We start from the raw sequence: 23,398 nt of genomic DNA, 5'->3' as shown, positions 1-23,398 counted from the left end.
TCAAATGTACCCAAACTTATTTCTGATTACTGAAGGACTATAGTTAGAAATCAATTGGAACAAATGAACTTGGAATTAAATCAATCTAGACTTAACACAACATAGAACTTAACACAATCCCTAAAACTGAAACTGAAATATTTAATCAATATGCACATGAATGCAAACATCAGGAATGCAAGTTCATTGTCATTAGGGTGACAATGCCCTGAAACCAAATGGCCACGGATCAAATATACACAACAACGTTTGACAAACTTTCTGTTTTAACAAACGAGAGTGAATTAATTGACGAAACTAATTAATAGACTGCTTACAACAACTGATACTAAACAATCAGACCCCAGACAATTAGGCAATTCACAGGCAATTTCAGTGGTATTGACAGAAACATAGATTAACTGGAAACTAATTAATCGACGCAACTCATTAATCGATTATACAAATTATAACACATAACAATCATATCGAACCTAAACAAATGACAGAATTGATCCTATTGAATATGAACAAGGTCAATTGACCAAAAGAAATTTTAAAATCAATACAGCAGATAAACAGATATGTAGAGAAGCAAATACGAAGGAAAGAAAAGGAAATACCTCATAATAATGGAATTATACGGACCCAGTCTTTGAAACTCTGATTCAGACACTTTGAGATCGAACAGACCTTAGTCGAAGTATTCTCAACTGAAAATACTTCGATTAAGGTCGATTAGACCCCAAACTTTATTAAATTTGGACAGATTCCATGATTTGGAATTTTAGGGTTCTTGAAGGTCTAATTTGGGGCTTGATCATTTCTGGTCAGATTCGAACCAAACCAAGTTTGGTTTGGTTACAAGTGAGGTCAGGAGAGTGACTGGTGTGATTTTGGGGGTACATTAGGGTAGTTTTAGGTTTTGCTCGAATCTTCAAATGAAGATTCGAGCAGTTTCAGGAAGATTCGACCTAAACTACTACCGGATCTATGACGAGGATAGTCAGGAGAAGTTATGGTGTTAATTTGGTAGCCATCGGAAAGGGTTGGGTTTTCAGGCCAACCTTCAATCAAAGATTCGAGACGTTGGGGCCTGATTCGAGAGATATGGGTTATGGATTTGGAATGGGGAGGTTAAGAGGAGTCGAGGGTGTTAATCTAGGGTCATTTGGACCACCGGAACCGCCGTGAGGCGATTTCCGGTGGGCGGAAGACGGTGGTTGAAGGCTGCAGACATATCTGATCTTTGAAGGTTCAAAGACGAAGAGGTGAAGGGGGGTATGGCTATGGGGGGTGCGGGGTATGGTTTAGGACTTATATACGGGGTGAGGTAATTGATCCTGGCCGTTAGATGAGGTGGGATCGATGGCCAGGATCTTTCGTTAAGGGGGAAACGGTGCCGTTTGATTAAATGAGACTGGGTCGGTCTCTGGGATGAAGTGGGTCGGGTATAGAGGATTGATCGATATCGTTGGATTAAAGGGAAAAGACGGCCCTGATTGATTGTAATCATACAACGTCGTTTGGATTAATGAAAGAACTGAACTGGACCGTTATATCTGACTGATCAATGGTCCAGATTGAAAGCATCCAAACGACGTCGTTTGGGAGACGGCTGAGAGACCTGGTCCTGGACTGGGTTATTACACACATTGGGCCTGCTCTTTTGGTTTAATTGTGAAGCCCAAATCCGATATTTTCTTCAATTTTTTGCACTCTTTTCTTTAGAGAAAAATTCCTAATTAAATAACAACCAAAATTAAACTACACAGATATTAATTAACACTTAACGACAATTAACACACAAATTAAAACATTTAATAAAATCACACGATGACAACAAATAGAATAAAAATGCATATTTTTGTGATTTTCGCTTTTTAAAACCAAATTATGGTTTAATTAATTCTTAAAGGCTCAATTAATCCTAAATATGCATGTAACAAGTATTTTTGTATATTTAATTAAACTGCAGCAAGGTAAACATTTACGGACAAAATAATTACTAAAATGTCACGCAAACTCTCAAGATTGTACCCGAAGGTAACTTGCTTTATTTTTCGATTTCTTTTGGAGTAATTATCGTGAAGCAAAAATCACGTGCTCACAACTGCCCCTCTTTGACCGAAAACATGAAGAGTTTTTGTACAAAGATAAAGTGAGTGGATACAAGCGATTTTTTGCCCGTTGGAATACTCCGTGTGAAGCATTTTTTTTGAAAAGGATTTAATCGAACCTTTGCTTCAAAGGTTTCCTACATATGCCTGGCTAGAAGGGAATCTGGTTAATGTAGTTCGGGAAGTTTTGGTAGCTGGGACTACCATGGAACTGCGATTTGCCGTTACTGTTGCTGCATGCCGTTGCTACTGCTTTTTGATCTCCTTATTACACTGTGCCAAATGAAAACAAGAAGTTAGACTAAACGAGGAATTACAAAATCTTTATCTATCTTCCACTTGCTCTAGTTGCCTTGCTTTCTCGTCGGCTTATGTTTCCTCTGGTGCTTTTCTTTCAAAAACTGTTGGGGATGACACTGGCCTCTTGCTTTTCTGAACACAAGTTTTATTATTCCGCTCTGTCTGCTGGGGACACTGCTTCCTAAATTAAAGCTTGTTATGCTGGGGATTTATGTTGGACTCCTCCTCATTACTGACTTCTGTTTGATCTTGAAATGTACTCCTCTGTTTTGCAGGCGGGCTCCTGACTTCAACAACTTCTTAAATTTTAACACCTCCATTCTCCAGGCGGGCTCCTGACTTCTTCAACTTCTTAAATTTTAACACCTCCATTCTCCAGGCGGGCTCCTGACTTCAACAACTTCTTAAATTTTAACACCTCCATTCTCCAGGCGGGCTCCTGACTCCTTCAACTTCTTAAATTTTAACACCTCTATTCTCCAGGCGGGCTCCTGACTTCAACAACTTCTTAAATTTTAACACCTCCATTCTCCAGGCGGGCTCCTGACTCCAACTTACAAATTTTAACACCTCCATTCTCCAGGCGGGCTCCTGACTTCATCAACTTCTCAAATTTTAACACCTCCATTCTCCAGGCGGGCTCCTGACTTCTTCAACTTCTCAAATTTTAACACCTCCATTCTCCAGGCGGGCTCCTGACTTCTTCAACTTCTCAAATTTTAACACCTCTATTCTCCAGGCGGGCTCCTGACTTCTTCAATTTCTCAAATTTTAACACCTCCATTCTCCAGGCGGGCTCCTGACTTCAACAACTTCTTAAAATTTAACACCTCCATTCTCCAGGCGGGCTCCTGACTACAACTTACAAATTTTAACACCTCCATTCTCTAGGCGGGCTCCTGACTCCAACTTAAAATATAACAACCTCCGTTCTACAGGCGGGCTCCTGACTTCGACAACTTTTTAAAATAATTCAGCCTCCATTCTCCAGGCGGGCTCCTGACTTCAACATCTTTCTCAAAATAATTCAGCCTCCTTTCTCCAGGCGGACTCCTGACTTCAACAATAACTCCGAAAAATAACACCTCCATTCTCCAGGCGGGCTCCTGACTCCAACTTAAAATATAACAACCTCCGTTCTACAGGCGGGCTCCTGACTTTGACAACTTTTCAAAATAATTCACCCTCCATTCTCCAGGCGGGCTCCTGGCTTCTTCAACTGCTTCTTTCAAAATTGGTGTTTTATTCCTTTAAAAATTACTGGGGATAACACCGATATTTTATTTCATCAATGTGCCATTTTCCTTCTTCAAAGACTATTTCCTTTAAAGCTGGTGCTTTCACTTCCCTGAAACTTGCCGGGAATAACACTGCTGGGGAATTATCTTTCTCCTTTTAACAATGGTGGGGATGATACTAATTATCTTGCTTCTTCCAAGATTGCTTTTCTCTTAAAACTTGTATCTCCCTTCTCGTATACTGCTGGAGATTTTTCTTCATTCAACACTTGTGTTATCTTCTCTCTTTCCCAAATGACTATCTGATTTTAAGAAAATTTTCGTAATGAGAGAAAATTTTCTGCCCCAGTTTGATAATCTTCTTTGTGACTCTGTCTTCCTCCGGTCAATAATATTTCCTTTCCCTGTTTCAAATCAAAGAAAAATCTGTTAGTTTAAAACGGGGCGAGTGGTCGTGCCACTTCTGTTGGGGATGATTTTTCCTTTTTCTTTTCCCTGCTTTGCTATAAACTTGCTGGGGAGAATATTGATTGTTGGGGCTGATATTCCTGCTGGGGATGGTTTTCGTTTTTCTTCCTTCTCCGCTCCGTGTTGTCCGACCATTGTGGAGCTTGGTCGAGAATCTGTCGGAGTTGTTCTTGTATCTCGCAAATCTGCTGGGGATCATCTTGGAATTTGATCCATAACTTCCCTTGGAAATTTGGTCCTCTTAGGATCTAGACCCATGCATCATTTGGTCTTGCGACAAACTTCTTTTCGCTTTGTCGCCTTATCTTTGGCTTGTCCTTTTCGCATTTTGCCTTGCACCATTTTGGCAACTGGAAGTAAGCTCTGAAAATCCTTTTCAAAAATAAACTGTTGGGGAAATAAAATCTTTTAAACCAAGAAATGAAAGAGTGATAATTTTAAAGATAGAAAAAGAAGTCTTTCTGAACAAACGCTGGGGAAAAAGAAAAGAAAAGAACTTATCTGAATGATATAACCAATCCCAACGATCATGTCGTGCATTCCGGATTGATCAACCCAGTCTATTTGTATCAATCAATCTTTCGGATGGCCTCATCTCGCTGGGGATAAATAAATACTCAATTTTTGCCAAATGTGGACCTTTTCCGCCAATCTCGCCTTGTCGCCTCATAGTTCCCTTCGAGGGGTTTTCACTAATAAGACTCTATCATTTCTCTCAACTCCTGTCTCCTCATGGTGCCTGTGAAGGTTTTCACCGATAAGACTCTCTCATTTTATTTTATTTTTCAGCTGGGGATTGGAGCGTTGTCGATATGACGCTCTTTGTTGGGGATTCTTTCGGCTATCAATTCATTTCCAGTTTATGATCCTCTTCTCTGCTGGGGATCAGAGTGTTGTTCCCGACTTCCACGTGCATGAACTTGGCACTTCTTGGATACTGATCGGGAGGTCTTTTTTGGACATCAATATGGTTTTTTGTGTATGACTAAAAGGAAAAGGGCTATCAAAAGTTTAAAATAATTTGGAGGGGTGAAACAGTACAACTCTTGGAATCAAACTTTCTTTTCACCACTTCTGCCCCAATTCTTCTTGCTTGGGGATTTTTATTTTTTGGTTACACTATGACCGAGCCGTGAGGCGCCTACGTATCCTTCTTTGAGGAATCAGGTCAAACGTAGTTCCTACATTCTTTGTTTTTCTTGGGACTTTTCTTTTGTCTTTATTATTGTTTTTCTCTCTTTTTATCTTTTATTTTAATTACTGACTCCAAAAGAGGGATATGAAAGAATAAATAAGGCTCAAAAGGGTAAGCAAAGGTTAAAGTGTTTTGATAGAAGAAATAATTGCCTCCGTCATTTCATTCTCCGATAAATGCCAACCACAAACAAGTGACAATTACAATCAAAAGAGATCATACATAATATCTCTTAACTGCGTCGGAATTGATAGCCATGTCGACGCATTTCCCTTCGATATCTGTTAAACATAAACCGTCATTGGACAATACTCTGGTTACAATGAATGGTCCTTGCCAATTCGGGGCGAACTTGCCCTTTGCTTCTGCTTGGTGTGGCAGGATTCGTTTCAACACTTGTTGCCCCACTTCAAATTTTCTGGGGCGCACCCTCTTGTTATAGGTTCTTGCCATTCTTCTTTGATATAACTGGCCATGACACACAACTGCCAATCTTTTTTCATTAATCAAGTTCAATTGCTCCAAACGGGTTTTGACCCACTCGTCATCATCAATCTCAGCCTCAACGACAATCCGAAGGGATGGAATTTCAATTTTCGCCGGTATTACTGCTTCAGTTCCATATACCAACAAATAAGGGGTTGCACCTACTGAAGTCCGGACGGTAGTGTGATAACCCAACAATGCAAATGGTAATTTTTCATGCCATTGCCTGGATCCTTCTACCATCTTCCTCAGTATCTTTTTGATGTTCTTGTTAGCTGCTTCAACAGCTCCATTCGCCTTGGGACGATATGGTGTGGAGTTACGATGTGTAATCTTAAACTGTTCACATACTTCTCTCATCAACTTGCTGTTAAGATTAGCACCATTGTCCGTGATTATCACTTTCGGGATCCCAAATCTACAGATGATATGGGAATGGACAAGATCCATCACTGCCTTCTTGGTTACTGACTTGAAAGTTTTGGCTTCAAACCACTTGGTGAAATAATCAATGGTTACTAGAATGAACCTGTGACCGTTCGAAGCTGCCGGCTCAATAGGCCCAATGACATCCATGCCCCATGCCACAAATGGCCATGGTGCTGACATTGTGTGTAATTCCGTTGGTGGAGAATGAATCAGATCGCCGTGTATCTGACATTGATGACATTTCCGCACGAAATTGATACAATCATGCTCCATAGTGAGCCAATAATACCCTGCTCGAAGAATCTTCTTCGCCAATACATATCCGCTCATATGTGGCCCACAAACTCCAGCATGTACCTCTATCATAACTGTCGTGGCTTGACTGACATTTATACATCTCAGCAATCCCAAATCTGGGGTTCTTTTGTACAACACTCCCCCACTGAGGAAGAAACCATTTGACAATCGCCGAATGGCTCTTTATTGATCTCCGGTGGCCTACTCCGGGTATATCCCCATCCTGAGGTACTCTTTGACATCATAAAACCATGGCTCGCCATCCACTTCTTCCTCTGTCATGTTGCAATAGGCATGCTGATCACGAACCTGGATGTGCAACGGGTCAACATGAATTTTATGTGGGTAGTGCAACATTGATGCTAAAGTGGCCAATGCATCGGCAACCTCATTGTGAACTCTTGGGATGTGTCTGAACTCCACTGATCGAAATTGCTTGCTCAGATCGTGCAAACATTGTCGATATGGTATAAGCTTCAAATCCCGTGTTTCCCATTCACCCTGGATCTAATGCACCAGGAGGTCCGAGTCCCCCAAGACCAAGACGTCCTGGACATCCATGACTGCAGCTAATCGCAAACCCAAAATGCATGCCTCATACTCAGCCATGTTGTTGGTACAATATAAACGCAGTTGAGCTGTAATAGGATAATAATGTCCTGTTTCAGAAATAAGCACTGCTCCTATTCCAACTCCTTTCACATTTGCGGCTCCATCAAAGAAAAGCTTCCAACCTGGTTCCTCAGGTAATTCCAACTCATCTATATTCATTACTTCCTCATCAGGAAAATACGTCCTCAACGGCTCGTATTCTTCATCAACAGGATTCTCAGCCAAGTGATCTGCCAACGCTTGGGCCTTCATTGCTGTCCTCTTCACATAGACGATGTCAAACTCCGTGAGTAATATTTGCCATTTTGCTAACCTTCCTGTGGACATAGGCTTCTGGAAAATATACTTTAACGGATCCAAACGGGAAATGAGATAAGTAGTATATGAGGATAAATAATGCTTCAATTTCTGGCCCACCCAAGTTAGGGCGCAATATGTCTTCTCGAGTTGAGTGTACTTAACCTCATATACTGTAAACTTCTTGCTGAGATAATAGATGGCTTGCTCTTTTCTTCCTGTAATGTCGTGTTGCCCCAATACGCAGCCAAACGAATTCTCCAAGACCGTTAGATAAAGAATTAACGGTCTCCCCGGCTTAGGTGGAACCAATACAGGTGGATTTGATAAATATCCTTTGATCTGGTCGAATGCTTCCTGGCATTCAACTGTCCATCCTACCGCAGCATCCTTCTTCAACAGCCGAAAAATGGGTTCACAGGTTGCTGTGAGTTGAGCAATAAATCTGCTGATGTAATTCAACCTTCCCAACAGACTCATTACTTCTGTCTTGTTCTTCGGCGGTGGCAAATCTTGGATATTTGAACTTTGACGGATCCAGTTCAATACCTTGCTGACTGACGATGAATCCTAAAAGCTTCCCAGATGGAACACCAAATGCACATTTGGCCGGCTTGAGCTTAATATCATACCTTCGAAGTCTTTGAAAGAACTTCCTTAGGTCTGATACGTGGTCTTCCTGATGCTTGGACTTTATGATCACATCGTCTACGTACACCTCAATTTCTTTGTGGATCATGTCATGAAACACAGTGGTCATTGCTCTCATGTACGCCGCCCCAGCATTCTTCAAACCAAATGGCATTACCCGGTAGCAATAAGTTCCCCACGGCATAATGAAGGCTGTCTTTTCCGCATCTTCCTCATCCATCAGAATCTGATGATACCCAGCATAGCAATCCATAAAAGATCCGATCTCACGTCCGGCATAATTGTCGATCAAGATATGGATGTTGGGTAAAGGAAAGTTGTCTTTATGGCTTGCCCTGTTCAAGTTGCGGTAATCGACACACACCCTGATCTTTCCATCTTTCTTTGGTACCGGCACCACATTAGCCAACCAATCAGGATATCGAGTGACACGAATAACCTTTGCTTGCAGCTGCTTGGTTACTTCCTCTTTAATCTTCACACTCATACCCGTTTTGAACTTCCTCAATTTTTGCTTGACGGGAGGGCATGCCGGGTCAGTGGGCAATTTATGAACCACTAAATCTGTGCTTAACCCCGGCATGTCATCATACAACCATGCAAAAACATCTTTGAACTCAATAAGTGTTTTGATCAATTCCTACCCGATATTTGGTGCAATGTGGATGCTTATTTTAGTTTCTCTGATATCGCCGACATCCCCTAAATTGATGGCTTATATGTCATTTAAGTTGGGTTTGTATTTTTCTTCAAACTGGCTTAACTCCCTGTTTATCTCCTCGAATGCTTCATCCTCATCGTATTCCGATTCATTATCATAATCGACTTATTATATGGTTAGCTCAGAATCAGATTGATCTTTTAGACTAGGTTGAAGATCCGTTGTGCATGCCATGTCATTAGAACCAGTATGAAAAGAACTGTTCAGAAAAAGAAACAAAAGAAACAAAATTAAAATAATAAAAAATAAGATAAGAAATAAAGAAGAAACTTTTCGTTTTATTGAATTATGGGATAACAAGGTTTCACACTGTATTGAAATAATAAAAAGAAATTTGGATTACAACCCTGAAATAATCCAGAAAACAGAAAAGGAAAATCAGAGCCAACTACCAGGACTCCCTCCAAGTAGGAAGAGGAGTAGCCATACAATTGTTGACCTTGACCTTAGGACCCACAAACTGTATGTCTGCCTTACTGGAACCGTCTCCAGCTTCTATCATGTTGACGTCGGCAAACACTCTTCCAAAGCTTTCATTCAAATCTCTGTTTGGCCCCATCAGAGGTCCAAGAACTTTCGGGACCGACAACTTTCTGCACCCTGCTTTGACAAATGATCTGGACAGGCGTGTGACTGGTTTAGGAAGGACCCAAACTCTTTTCTTTAATTTGCGGGCTCGCTTCACATCCGCTGCGGTAGGCTTGAATCCCAACCCAAAAGTTTCCAGGTTCTTGGGCAAAGAAACTGGCTGGATCATTCCCTGCAGATCAACCCCCAGACCTTTTCCTGGTACAAACCCATTATTCAACATTTCTAATGCTATCATGAAGGTTGCAACTGTGATTCTGGGAAGTGGAAGGCCCCTGCCCTCAGGAATTTTGTATACTGAGACTGCGTTGAAAACCTGATAAACCCATGGGCCCTTATCATCGTCGGTTTCTATGAAGGGCACAATAGCATCGCTGACGGCATGTGTGCCGTCATCCCCGTTACCACAATCTCTTGTCTATCCCATTCAAACTTGACCATTTGATGCAGTGTAGAAGGCACTGCTTTGGCTGCATAGATCCAGGGTCATCCCAACAAAAGATTGTACGACACCGCCACATCTATTACTTGAAATTCCACGGTGAACTCGACCGGACCAATGGTTAATTCCAGTACGATATCACCCACTGTGTCAGTGCCGCCCCCATCAAAACCTCGGATGCACACACTGTTCTTGTGGATCCTATCATCCGCAACCTTTAGTTTGTTCAAAGTGGCCAAAGGGCAGATATTGGCACTTGACCTATTATCAATTAGTGCTCGAGTGACCACCGATTCTTCGCATTTTACCGTCAGATAGAGTGCTCTGTTGTGTTCAGTACCCTCTACTGGTAACTCATCGTCAGAGAATGTCACTCGGTTTACTTCAAAGATCTTGTGCGTTACTTTCTCCAAATGGTTCACTGAGAGCTTGTCCGGGACATATGCCTCATTCAGAATCTTCATTAAGGCCTGACAGTGATCGTTTGAATGGATTAACAAGGATAGCAACGAAATCTGGGCTGGGGTCTTTCTCAATTGCTCTATAATTGAGTAATCTGCGCCTTCATCTTCTTCAAAAATTCCTCTGCTTCTTCCTCTGTTACTGGTTTCTTTATTGTTTCAGGATTGACCCTTCTCAATTCTGCGGGAGCAAAACACCTTCCCGATCGAGTTAACCCCTATGCCTCGCATACGTCTTCCATAACCTTCTTCCCCTTATGCGTCACTATCACTTGACTGTAACTCCACGGCACAGCTTTCTCACTTGTTATCGGCAACTGTATGACTGGCTTGATAACAACTGGTTCCACGTGGACCCTTTTTACTACCAACATTGGTTTGTTTGCTACTCCCTACAACACTGCTCTGACTGACTCTGGCTTCTTCGCAGTAATAGACGATCCTTTCCCTGCTATCACAAAGGGCTTGTCATATACCTTTCCCGACTGTACCACTGCCTTTCCACTGGTCGACTCTTCATTAGCACTAGCGCAAATCATCATTATCGTTTGTGAGGGTGTTTTTGGTTTCCCTCCTTCGTGCACTAGTTCGATCATATGGGCTTCATGGTGCACCGGTAATGGATTTTCATTGATGTTGGGTGTCTCTAGTGCTTGAACCTCGATCCTATTTGTGTCAATATGATCTTGTATGGCAGTCTTCAACTTCCAACATTTTTCAGTATCGTGCCCGGGAGCACCTGAACAATATTCGCAGCTTACTGAATGGTCCAGATTTCTGGGAAGGGGATTTGGCAATTTGGTTTCAACAGAACTTAGTAGGCCTATTTGCTTCAACTTGTGAAACAAAGTAGTATAGGTTTCTCCCAACGGAGTGAATGTTCTTGGCCCTGAAGGATTTCTGTAGGCCCTCGGTGGTGGATATGTGTTTTGTGGAGGTGGATATGTGTTTTGTGGAGGTAGATATGTATGTTGGGTAGCCGATACATGCCATTGCGGAAGAGCCGGAGGCTGGGTGTAAGTTTGGGCGTGATGGACGGAAAAATGTTGTTCTTGTGGTGGGTAGTAGGGTTGTGGAGGGTTGTATGGATTGGGTGGGTAGTTTAGATGATGGGGTCTGGGTTGGTAATGAGGGGAAGGACCTTTAGATCTGGACCAATTGCCTGCCTCTATTGTTGTGACCTCCTTTCTCCTTTTCTTTCCGAGCGCACCTCCCGTGCCGCTCTGAATGGCCTAAGTTGTTGCCTTAATTGCCGAGTAACTCAGGATCTTATTGGACTTAAGTCCCTCTTCTATCATACCTCCCATCTTCACCACTTCATTGAAGGATTTGCCAACTGATGTCACCAAGTGACCGAAGTAAGTCGGCTCTAGAGTTTGTAGAAAGTAATCTACCATTTCTCCCTCTCTCATTGGCGGATCAACTCTGGCTGCCTGTTCTCTCCATTGGAAACCAAATTCCCTGAAGCTCTCTCCGGGTTTCTTCTCAAGCTTTAGCAATGTGAGACGGTCTGGGACTATCTCAAGGTTGTATTGGAAATGTCCTGCGAAAGCCTGTGCCAAGTCATCCCAGGTGTACCACCTGCTCAGATCTTGTCTTGTATACCACTCCAGTGCCGACCCGCTTAAACTCTAGCCAAAGTAAGCTATCAGTAGCTCATCTTTTCCCTCTGCTCCCCTCATTTTGCTACAAAAGCCCCGTAGATGTACCATAGGATCGCCATGCCCTTCGTACAAATCGAACTTGGGCATCTTGAACTCTGCTGGTAATTGAACGTCAGGGAAGGGCATAGATCCTTGTAGGCCACGCTGACCTGGTTGCCTAACCCGTGTATGTTCCTGAAGGACTGCTCCAGGCTTTTAAATTTCCGCATCACCTTGTCCTGCTCTGGGCTCTTAGCCGGCTTTTCAATCTCCACCAGGACCTCAAAGTGGGGATTATAGGTATGTGGCTCGGGTGCTTTGAATGTGAGTTCAGGGGGGGTAATATTGTGTGTCGTGAGCCTGAAATAGCGACTCACTGGATGATCTGTGCAATGGGGCTGGGGGAGGTGCCACAAAGACGGGAACATTTGGTGGAGGAGGGTTTTGACTTGGTGGTGGAGCTTGGGGATCATAGGCCTCTCTTCCCTGATAGTAGTGATGGCTTGGAAAACTCGTTGAAGGACCGGGAGAGGGGTATTCTGGCGTGTGTCCTGGTTGGAGAGTAGGAGTAACAGGTATTTCCTGCCCCTTTTGGGCTCTAGCTAAGGCTATCTGTATTTCATTCATTTCCAGCCTCATCTTTTCCATTTTTTCCATGGGTTCCTTCAGCATCTGATTTGCCGTCTTTTCCGACTCAACACTGTTGTCTGAACCAGTCATGCTTTCTGGTATGGGCCCTTTTGATCTTGTCTGATAATGGTACGGTGCCAGTACGCTTTAACAAACTAACTGATAGTGATTGAAAAAACAACAAACTTGTCAGTGTTAGAGTCTTAACAGATATTGTATTTGCACGTTGGGGGGGAATGCAATGTTCTTAGGCAGTTAATCATTTCTAACATGCTTTTGCTCCGACCGCGTGCATCATCCCGACTTATTTTATTTGTGCCTTTTTCGAGTGTTTCAGGGACCTTTCTTTTCTTCTTCTCTCTCTTTTTTTCTTCCTCTTTTTTTTTATTACGGTCGAATCCTATAGAGATTGCCTACGTATCGTGACCCCGCACGAATCAGACCAAACGTAGTTCGTGCCATAAGTAAAACAAAGTCTCAATTTTACTTTTTATTACCCAAATATGCTATTAGAAGCCATCATTTGAAAGAAAAACAAACGAAAATACAGACTCCATACTTAGAATGTTTGAAGAGAACATAAAGGTAGACAACAGACTCTGAAGAACAAACAAGTGCAGGATTTAACTAAGGATACATTAAAGCCTTGAATTTTGGTGCCCGCGAGGCATCATTCGGCCTTTCCGCGGGCTTTGGTGTTAGGCCTTTTTGCAAGCTTTTTAACTCCTCCATGATCTGGTGGACATAACCCATGACTGAGGCAAAAAGGATATCACGGGGAATTTCTTCACATGTTAGGCATTTCGTGGTGATGTAGCGCCCAATCTCATTGATCCTACCCCTGATTCTATCCCTCTCTATGTACAACTGTTCTATTCGTTGATTCTTTAGTCCCAATATTCGAGTATTGTCAATGAGATGATCTTGGAACCTCTCCATTTGTTCTTCCATTTGGGCCATTGACTCATAGCAGCGTTCCCTATCTGTTCTAGCATCCCGGGCTTGTTTAAGGACCCGATTACTGAGAGTGGAATTTATTTCTCTCAATGTTGTAACGCTCATTTCGTAATCCCTTTTCACTTGCCATATGTGCTTTCTCCGTGCTGCTGTAACTTTTGCCCACCTGGTCCGTAATCTTGCTATGCTAGCCTTGGATCTTTCCAAGTCTTTCTGGCCTTCAGCGACCTGATTCCTTAACCCTGCTATCAACCTTTTATCAGCCCGGCTTCTCAGTTGGTTGTCGGCATCCATTTTCATCTTCCGGATCTGAGCTTTGAGGATCTCGCTTTCTCTGGCTAATCTGTTCTTTTCTCCCTTGTTGGTAGCAAACTGCACTTTGCTTTCAAATTTCAGATCCTGAATCTGTCGTTTCAGTTTGTCTATTTCGGCAAGATATTCCCGCTCTTTGGCCAACCAGTCCCAATGCTCTTGTGAGGACTTGGCAAATTCTTGAAGGTGAGATCTTTTAATCGGCCTTCCAGATGACATTTCCCCTTTGTACCAAGCCTGATATCCAGGTGAAACTTCCCCTCTTGCCTAATTCAGCACACAAGTATTTGCCTCTAGGTATTGACATTGGCTCCAAATCTAGCGGACTCTTGCTTCAGGAAACTGACCATCGGAACTGATCTCAATTACCTGGGTACTTAGATCCTCATCTTTTGGCACTATCTGACACCTCCCTAGTTGCCTCAACACCCGATACGGCGCATAAGGTTGAATGCTCTTAAGTCCCATCAAGAGAAAATGGGGCCTAGCTGTTGGCATGTATATGACTTCGTCGACCGGTAACCATCCCAGTGTCCACTGTATTTGACTGGCGTTGAGGGTCCGGAAATATGAGGTCCATGCTGAAACTCCTTCAGGTAGGTGGGCCTCATTAATTCTGGTGTAGAACTCCTCTATGCAGGTCTTTTCATAAGATCCATGGCTTAGGAACTGGGCTCGGTGACATAGGTGTTCAGTCATCCACATTTGCAACAACAAGTTACAACCTTCGAAAAAGTTTCCTCCGGCTTTGCAGGCCGTGAGAGCTCGGAACATATCAGATACAATCATGGGCGCCAGCGTGCTATCTTTTTGAGTGAGCAAAGTACTGACGACCCCAGCTATCTTTATGTCGATATTCCCGTCTTTTCTTGGGAACACTAAGAGCCCTAAGAAGGTTATCATGAAAGCAACCCGTCTATGTTCATCCCACTTTCGACGGTTACTTTTGCTGCACAACTTGTTTTCTGGCTTGTTGAATCCTCCCATGTGACCATATCTTTGGTATATGAAACTCATAGTGTAAAAACCTTTTGCCAAGTCAGGGTTATGGATTGTTCTGACTATCTTTAATGAGTCCAAAAACCAGTGTACCGCTACGGCTCTTGGAGCAATCAGGTATTTATGCCTCAATGGAACCTCAGTACTGCCGATGTACCCTGCTATTTCCTCTAAAGTTGGGGTAAGTTCAAAGTCCGAGAAGTGGAAGACATTGTGCGCAGGGTCCCAGTGAGGGACCAGTGCCCTTATAATATCTCCTCGAGGCCTGATATCCAAAAAACTCGTGAGACCTTTCAGATGTTTCTTGATTTCGTCATGCCCTTCTTTGCCTAAATCATTCCACCATAGCCGCAATTGGAAGGGAATTTTATTCATGATTGAAAAAGGTTCATTTTGAGTCGTGCTCATTCTGCACATTTATTAATAATTTAAACAAGCGAAAATTTATTCGACTAAAAAAATATGATCATTTTTCCTAAAAAAGAATTTCTGAACACGACCTTTCAGCACTTCAGGGACGAAGATTTTAAGGTTGTGTGATTTAACCAAAATAAAAAATAAGAAGTGGCCGTTTATACAAAGGCAGCCTTCCGGAGTTCCTTTTGGGAACATTCGGCTATTTTTGAGGTAAACAGCATCACCCGACTCTATGACAGAAAAATGAAAATTTTGACATTTTTTACAAAAAATGGGAGGTTGGACCCGACGAGGGTTGCCTACGTATCTCATGTCCTGTGAGAATCAAACCGGCGTAGTTCTCCTAACATAAACTAAACTTGTAAACAAGACTCCTTTCGCCCAACATTTTCATTTTTTTTTCAAAATTTCGGCAGGGTTTTGATACTACTTGGACATTGGTTTTATTTTTCTAAAAAGTAGTTATCTCCCTACACCGCTATTTTTCTCTTCTTTCTTTTTTTTTTCTCCAAAAATTCTTGATTTCAGAAGCCGGTCAGCACGTAGATCTGAAGCAAATAAATGCGCACAACACACAGGATGCAGCAGGATGGTCTTTTTCCATTTTAGGTTGCTAGTCCTAGACGGACTCAACCCCTGTGTTGAGTCCCCTAAGTCAAATGCAATATGATGCAAATAAGCGTTCCTACTAGGGATTCGACATGAAGTCACGTTATTCTATGTTCAAAACCTGGGTCTTTGTTCTAGACAGTGCACCCGAGCGGACAACTCGAGTTGAGGAAGGAGCTCCTTTCCGGGAACCAAAAGGCCAGCCGGCTTAGAAACTTTGCGAGCCTCTTTTATTTAGGGTAGGACACTAACAGAATAGGGAGTCTTAACCAGTAAGCACATCCCCAGAGGTAAGAAGAGAAGGTTTTGGCACAGTTTATATGTACAGTTCAAATAATATCAAAGCAGTAAAAAACATCATTTTGCATATTGAGCACAAATCATATGAGAATATCAGATAATAAATCCAAAACACAACAATTTATTAAGCTCGAATTTCTAACCATGAACCGGTGGTTCTGGGTTTGGTCCCCAGCAGAGTCGCCAGAGCTGTCACACCTCCTTTTTCACCCGCGCCACCTTAAAAGGGCGCGGAAGGGAGTTTTTTCCACTTAAAGGACAATTGAAACGGGATTTATTCATTTATTCAGAGTCGCCACTCGGAAGATTTAGGGTGTCCCAAGTCACCAATTTAATCCCGAATGGAGGAAAATATTCGACTTTCCAAATGAAGTCTGCGAACCAGAAATTCTAAGTAAGGAATTCTGTTGACTCGAGGGAAGGTGTTAGGCACCCCCGAATCCCGTGGTTCTAGCACAGTCGCTTAAACTGTTGTAATGGCTAAAATATCTGATTTTAATACCTGTTCAAAAACTATAGTGTAATTTCAACTTTAAACTGCATTTATTGTTATTATTATTTTTATAGAGAATTGCAACATCGTGAAAATATATCTCGAACCACGTCACATCAATGTGACCGTGGTTATCAACATATTTCGACTCTGTTGAGATTTGGATTTGGGTCACATAAATGTGCACCCGAGTTTTAAGAAAATTAAATTATTAAAGGCGCGCCTAAAGCGACTAGCGCATCATTTACTTTGGGTAAGGCCGTGAGAGTTTGCTAAATGGTCCATTCCGAAGTCTAAGCAATTTTTAAAGTAAATATTTACCGAGGGCCCCGCAATTTTTATATTTTTACTCGGCGAGGCTCATCTCATTCTTTTTAAAAGAACGGTCCTAAAGCAACTACATTTCTATTTAGGTTGTTCTCTAAAATAAAAGAAAATAATCCTAGTTAATTACATGCTAAAAAAAACGTGACATATTAATTGCTAGATTAAGACAAATGTTATTGGAAGAGAAGATTACTAAAATTGAAATTATAAATAAAATGCAACATCGACAAATAACATATTCAAAACAAAACTAATTAACCTATAGCTAGATTAAACTCGCATGGTTAGACGAATTGATTCATTGGGACTAAATGCTTTTCAACTATTTGAAACTAAACCCACCTTAATTACTGATGCTTACAAAAGTTTGTTGAAGCTAACTCGTTAACTTGGATAACCCATTGGATTAAGGTTCTTATCCTTTCTACATTGAATCGCGCTTCAAATATGTCAAGCCTACGGATTCTATAAAATTAATGGCCTTTTTATTTCTGCCTAAAACTGGCAGAACTAAACCTATTCAAACAATTATCCCTTAAAACCAAACAAATCCCCTTTTTAAACAAACGAGCTGCCTGAACCAAACATTAATACCTAATTCACACAATTAGTCCAAATTTATGCCTTAACTAGGTTTATCAGCAGGTTCACGATTAACTTGTTATTTCAGACTGATACCGGCTCCAATTAGGATTACCTAAACTTGTTTAATTCTAATAACTCAATATACTTAATTCGAAATGAAATAGAATTCTAACTAACATACACTGGAAAACTATTAATAGTTTACAAATTACAGTTTATAATCCAAAGAAAATAGTTCTAGCCAAATATGAATTCCATCGTCCATGTTCTTAATTTGAATTACAAAGATAGGTTATACATCTGCCTATCATTTGACTATTAAACATGCAAATACAAATTAAATACTTGACTACTTGAGTATTTGTTTTCACTACAACAGCCGCATCACAATGATTCGAAAGTGTACCTGATAGTAGAAACAGAAGAAGAAAGTGAAGATCAGTAGACCAGTAGCTAACAACAGCGACAATCAGCACCAATCAGTACAACAACAACCAGTAAACCCAGCTCAAACGAAACTGAAAACCCAGAAGTACCAAAATGAAACACAGACAGATGCAAGGAAACAATAGTTTCTGATTTTCAAATACTTAGGAACAACAGCCTGACAACTCTTAATGCCAAAGTTCAAACTCAACACTCTAACTCTTAATCTAAAAGTTCTGATTTTTTTCTGAATTTGTTTCCTCTCCTTTCCCAGTATTTCCAATCTTTTCTCTCTTTCAGTCTGCTCCCCTTTTTATACAATCTGTCCGGCCTTTTTCCCTTTCAAAAAAAATCAGAATTCCCCACTAAAAATCTGCTCTTTTTACTTTAAATTCCACTAAGGAAGCCTTTTCCCTGATTTTCAGCCCCCATTACCTCTTGTTCTCCATTAATGTATTAGTTAATACCCCCATTAACAAAGCACTAATACTAAAATATAAACTTAACTATTTCAATCCAAAATTGCCCCTGAAAACCCTTAATATTACTGCCCTCCTGATACAAACACTATTGCATTACAACTTTTAAAATCTGAAATCTGTTTTCAACCTTAACAAAGATTTAAAATTTAAACCTGACTTTCAAATGTACCCAAACTTATTTCTGATTACTGAAGGACTACAGTTAGAAATCAATTGGAACAAATGAACTTGGAATTAAATCAATCTAGACTTAACACAACATAGAACTTAACACAATCCCTAAAACTGAAACTGAAATATTTAATCAATATTCACATGAATGCAAACATCAGGAATGCAAGTTCATTGTCATTAGGGTGACAATGCCCTGAAACCAAATGGCCACGGATCAAATATACACAACAACGTTTGACAAACTTTCTGTTTTAACAAACGAGAGTGAATTAATTGACGAAACTAATTAATAGACTGCTTACAACAACTGATACTAAACAATCAGACCCCAGACAATTAGGCAATTCACAGGCAATTTCAGTGGTATTGACAGAAACATAGATTAACTGGAAACTAATTAATCGACGCAACTCATTAATCGATTATACAAATTACAACACATAACAATCATATCGAACCTAAACAAATGACAGAATTGATCCTATTGAATATGAACAAGGTCAATTGACCAAAAGAAATTTTAAAATTAATACAGCAGATAAACAGATATGTAGAGAAGCAAATACGAAGGAAAGAAAAGGAAATACCTCATAATAACAAAATTATACGGACCCAGTCTTTGAAACTCTGATTCAGACACTTTGAGATCGAACAGACCTTAGTCGAAGTATTCTCAACTGAAAATACTTCGATTAAGGTCGATTAGACCCGAAACTTTTATTAAATTTGGACAGATTCCATGATTTGGAATTTTAGGGTTCTTGAAGGTCTAATTTGGGGCTTGATCATTTCTCGTCAGATTCGAACCAAACCAAGTTTGGTTTGGTTACAAGTGAGGTCAGGAGAGTGACTGGTGTGATTTTGGGGTACATTAGGGTAGTTTTAGGTTTTGTTCGAATCTTCAAAATGAAGATTCGAGCAGTTCCAGGAAGATTCGACCTAAACTACTACCGGATCTATAACGAGGATAGTCAGGAGAAGCTATGGTGTTAATTTGGTAGCCATCGAAAAGGGTTGGGTTTTCAGGCCAACCTTCAATCGAAGATTCGAGACGTTGGGGCCTGATTCGAGAGATATGGGTTATGGATTTGGAATGGGGAGGTTAAGAGGAGTCGAGGGTGTTAAGCTGGGGTCATTTGGACCACCGGAACCGCCGTGAGGCGATTTCCGGTGGGCGGAAGACGGTGGTTGAAGGCGGCGGACATGTTTGATCTTTGAAGGTTCAAAGACGAAGAGGTGAAGGGGGGGTATGGCTATGGGGGGTGCGGGGTATGGTTTAGGACTTATATACGGGGTGAGGTAATTGATCCTGGCCGTTAGATGAGGTGGGATCGATGGCCAGGATCTTTCGTTAAGGGGGAAACGGTGCCGTTTGATTAAATGAGACTGGGTCGGTCTCTGGGATGAAGTGGGTCGGGTATAGAGGATTGATCGGGGCCGTTGGATTAAAGGGAAAAGACGGCCATGATTGATTGTAATCATACAACGTCGTTTGGATTAATGAAAGAACTGAACTGGACTGTTAGATCTGACTGATCAATGGTCCAGATTGAAAGCATCCAAACGACGTCGTTTGGGAGACGGCTGAGAGACCTGGTCCTGGACTGGGTTATTACACACATTGGGCCTGCTCTTTTGGTTTAATTGTGAAGCCCAAATCCGATATTTTCTTCAATTTTTTGCACTCTTTTCTTTAGAGAAAAATTCCTAATTAAATAACAACCAAAATTAAACTACACAGATATTAATTAACACTTAACGACAATTAACACACAAATTAAAACATTTAATAAAATCACACGATGACAACAAATAGAATAAAAATGCATATTTTTGTGATTTTCGCTTTTTAAAACCAAATTATGGTTTAATTAATTCTTAAAGGCTCAATTAATCCTAAATATGCATGCAACAAGTATTTTTGTATTTTTAATTAAACTGCAACAAGGTAAACATTTACGGACAAAATAATTACTAAAATGTCACGCAAACTCTCAAGATTGTACACGAAGGTAACTTGCTTTATCTTTCGATTTCTTTTGGAGTAATTATCGTGAATCAAAAATCACGTGCTCACAATCACCATAGCCAATAAAGAAACATTTCTTTGCTTTAGGATCAAGCTTATCTCTATCATTAGAGTTTACATGCACATAAGCAACACAACCAAAAAATTTCAGATGTGAGAAAGTTACCTCCTTTCCTGTCCATACATCCTCAGGAATTTCAAAATTCAGCGGTACAGAGGGTCCCTTATTTATGAGGTAAGCTGCCGTGTTAACAGTCTCAGCCCAAAAATACTTCGGCAATCCAGAATGTATTCTCATACTTCTGGCTCGTTCATTCAGGGTTCTGTTCATCCTCTCAGCAACACCATTTTGTTCCGGTGTTCCAGGAACTGTCTTGATCATTCTGATCCCATTCTCCGAGCAAAATGCTTTGAACTCTTGGCTATCATACTCTCCTCCATTGTCAGACTTCAGACATTTTAACTTTAGACTTGTCTGATTTTCAACTTCAGCTTTCCATCTTTTAAAGGTAACAAATACATCAGATTTATTTTTTAGAAAATAAACCCATAACTTTCTTGTGGAATCATCAATGAAGGTGACATAATAGCGTGAGCCTCCTAGAGAGGTTACAGGAGCTGGTCCCCACACATCTGTATGCACTAGTTCCAGCTTCTCTTTCTTTGGCGTCCTTCCCACCTTTGAGAAACTAACTCTCTTTTGTTTCCCGTAAATGCAATCTTCGCACAAACCTAATTCAACATGTTTTAGGTTTGACAACTTCTTTTTGGATGCCAAAAGCTTCATTCCCTTCTCACTCATATGCCCGAGCCTCCGGTGCCACAATGTTGTATCACGACCATGATCAACTGTTGTTATAGTATCTCTTTCTATTGTAGTTACATACAGTGTTCCCCTTTTGAAGCCTCATGCCACAACCAAATTCCCTTTGGTTATCTTCCACGATCCGTTGCCGAATGTTGTTGTATATCCTTCATCGTCAATCTGACCCATAGATATCAGATTTTTCTTGAGGCTAGGAACATGTCGTACATTTTGCAATTTCCATAGCGTGCCTTGTGAAGTCTTTATATGAACTTCACATTTTCCGGCAATGTCGAGAGGTTCGCCGTCTGCTAGATAAACTTTCCCAAATTTTCCAGCAATATAATTATGCAATAATATTTTGCATGATGTAGAGTGAAAGGATGCACCTGAGTCCAGAATCCAAGATTCGACTGGACTGTCTGCACAACAAATTAATGCATCACCAACTTGTTCAACAATTACATTTGCTGAATTTTCTTCCTTCTTCTTCTTTGGTTCTCTACATTGACTACTGTAGTGACCCTTTTTATCGCAATTCCAACAAGTAATGTCCTTGCGATTTTTGGATTGTCCTCTTCTCCTTGACTTTGATCTGCCACGACCATAAATCTGTCCTCTTTGGTTGATTCTCCCCCTGCTTTCGGTACTAAAAGCAGATCCTGGGGAATCACTTGATTCTCTTCGGCGAATATCTTCGCTTAGAACCAAGTCTCTGATATCATTCAATTTGAGTTTGGTACTTCCTGATGAACTGCTAACTGCAGTTACTGTTGCAGACCAACTCTCTGGTAGAGATGATAGTAGAATCAACGCCCTGATTTCGTCATCAATTGTTATATTAACAGAACTCAACTGAGTTAATATTGTATTAAACTCATTGATATGTTCCGTGACTGATCCACCTTCTGTCATTTTTAAGTTGAACAATCGACGCATCAAATAGACTTTATTTGAAGCAGATGGCTTCTCCTACATATTTGATAACGCCTTCATCAGGCTTGCAGTGGTCTTCTCGTTAATGATGTTAAACGCCACATTTCGTGTTAGCGTCAAACGAATCACACCAAGAGCTTGGCGATCTAATAGATCCCAATCCGCTTTGGACATAGTCTCCGGTTTCACCTCGGTCAGAGGTAAGTGTAATTTTTTCTGGTACAAATAGTCCTCTATTTGCATTTTCCAGAATCCAAAATCTTTGCCATTGAACTTGTCAATCTTAACCTTCCCTTCTTCCGATGCCATTTTTCACAAAAATAATTTATGTGAATAGTGCTTGTGAATAGTAACGATGATCAATAGTGTCGCACTATTCTTGTGAATAGTACCTGTACCAATACTGTACTTTTCTACCATGATTACACTGTCTGTGCTCTGATACCAATTGTTGAGTAAGCATGTCAAGATAATAGAAGGAAAATGATATTTAGGAGAGAAACAATAAATTGCACAAGACAAGACAAGACAAGATTTACGTGGTTCGGCAATTTTTGCCTACTCTACGGCCACACAAAGAATAGCTCTTTATTAATTGAAGAGAGAAAGAAGAAGTTTTGGGATGATCTACAAATGAAAATGTAGACCCCTATTTATAAGCATTTAAATGCCCTGCCGAGGTAAGCGCTTACATCATAAGAATGCCAATGTAAGCGCTTACATCATAAGAATGCTGAGATAAGTGCTTACATCACAAGAATGTCGATGTAAGCGCTTATATCATATTTTCATCTCTTTTTGATTTTTCTTTCTTTTGTTTTGTCTACTTTCACATACAACAACAGGTTTGGTCCTATCAGTTATATTTGCAAAATCTTGAGGGATTGAATCCAAATCCCAGCAATATTCAAGAAATAGCCGTTCAAGGCATGGAAAGTGATCACAACTAGCTCTCCAGTAGCGAAACTCCAAATGGTCCAGTAGCAAAAA

Source organism: Nicotiana tabacum, chromosome 8, assembly GCF_000715075.1.
Source record: "Nicotiana tabacum cultivar K326 chromosome 8, ASM71507v2, whole genome shotgun sequence".
Taxonomy (NCBI): domain Eukaryota; kingdom Viridiplantae; phylum Streptophyta; class Magnoliopsida; order Solanales; family Solanaceae; genus Nicotiana; species Nicotiana tabacum.
Note: the sequence above shows the minus strand (reverse complement) of the source record.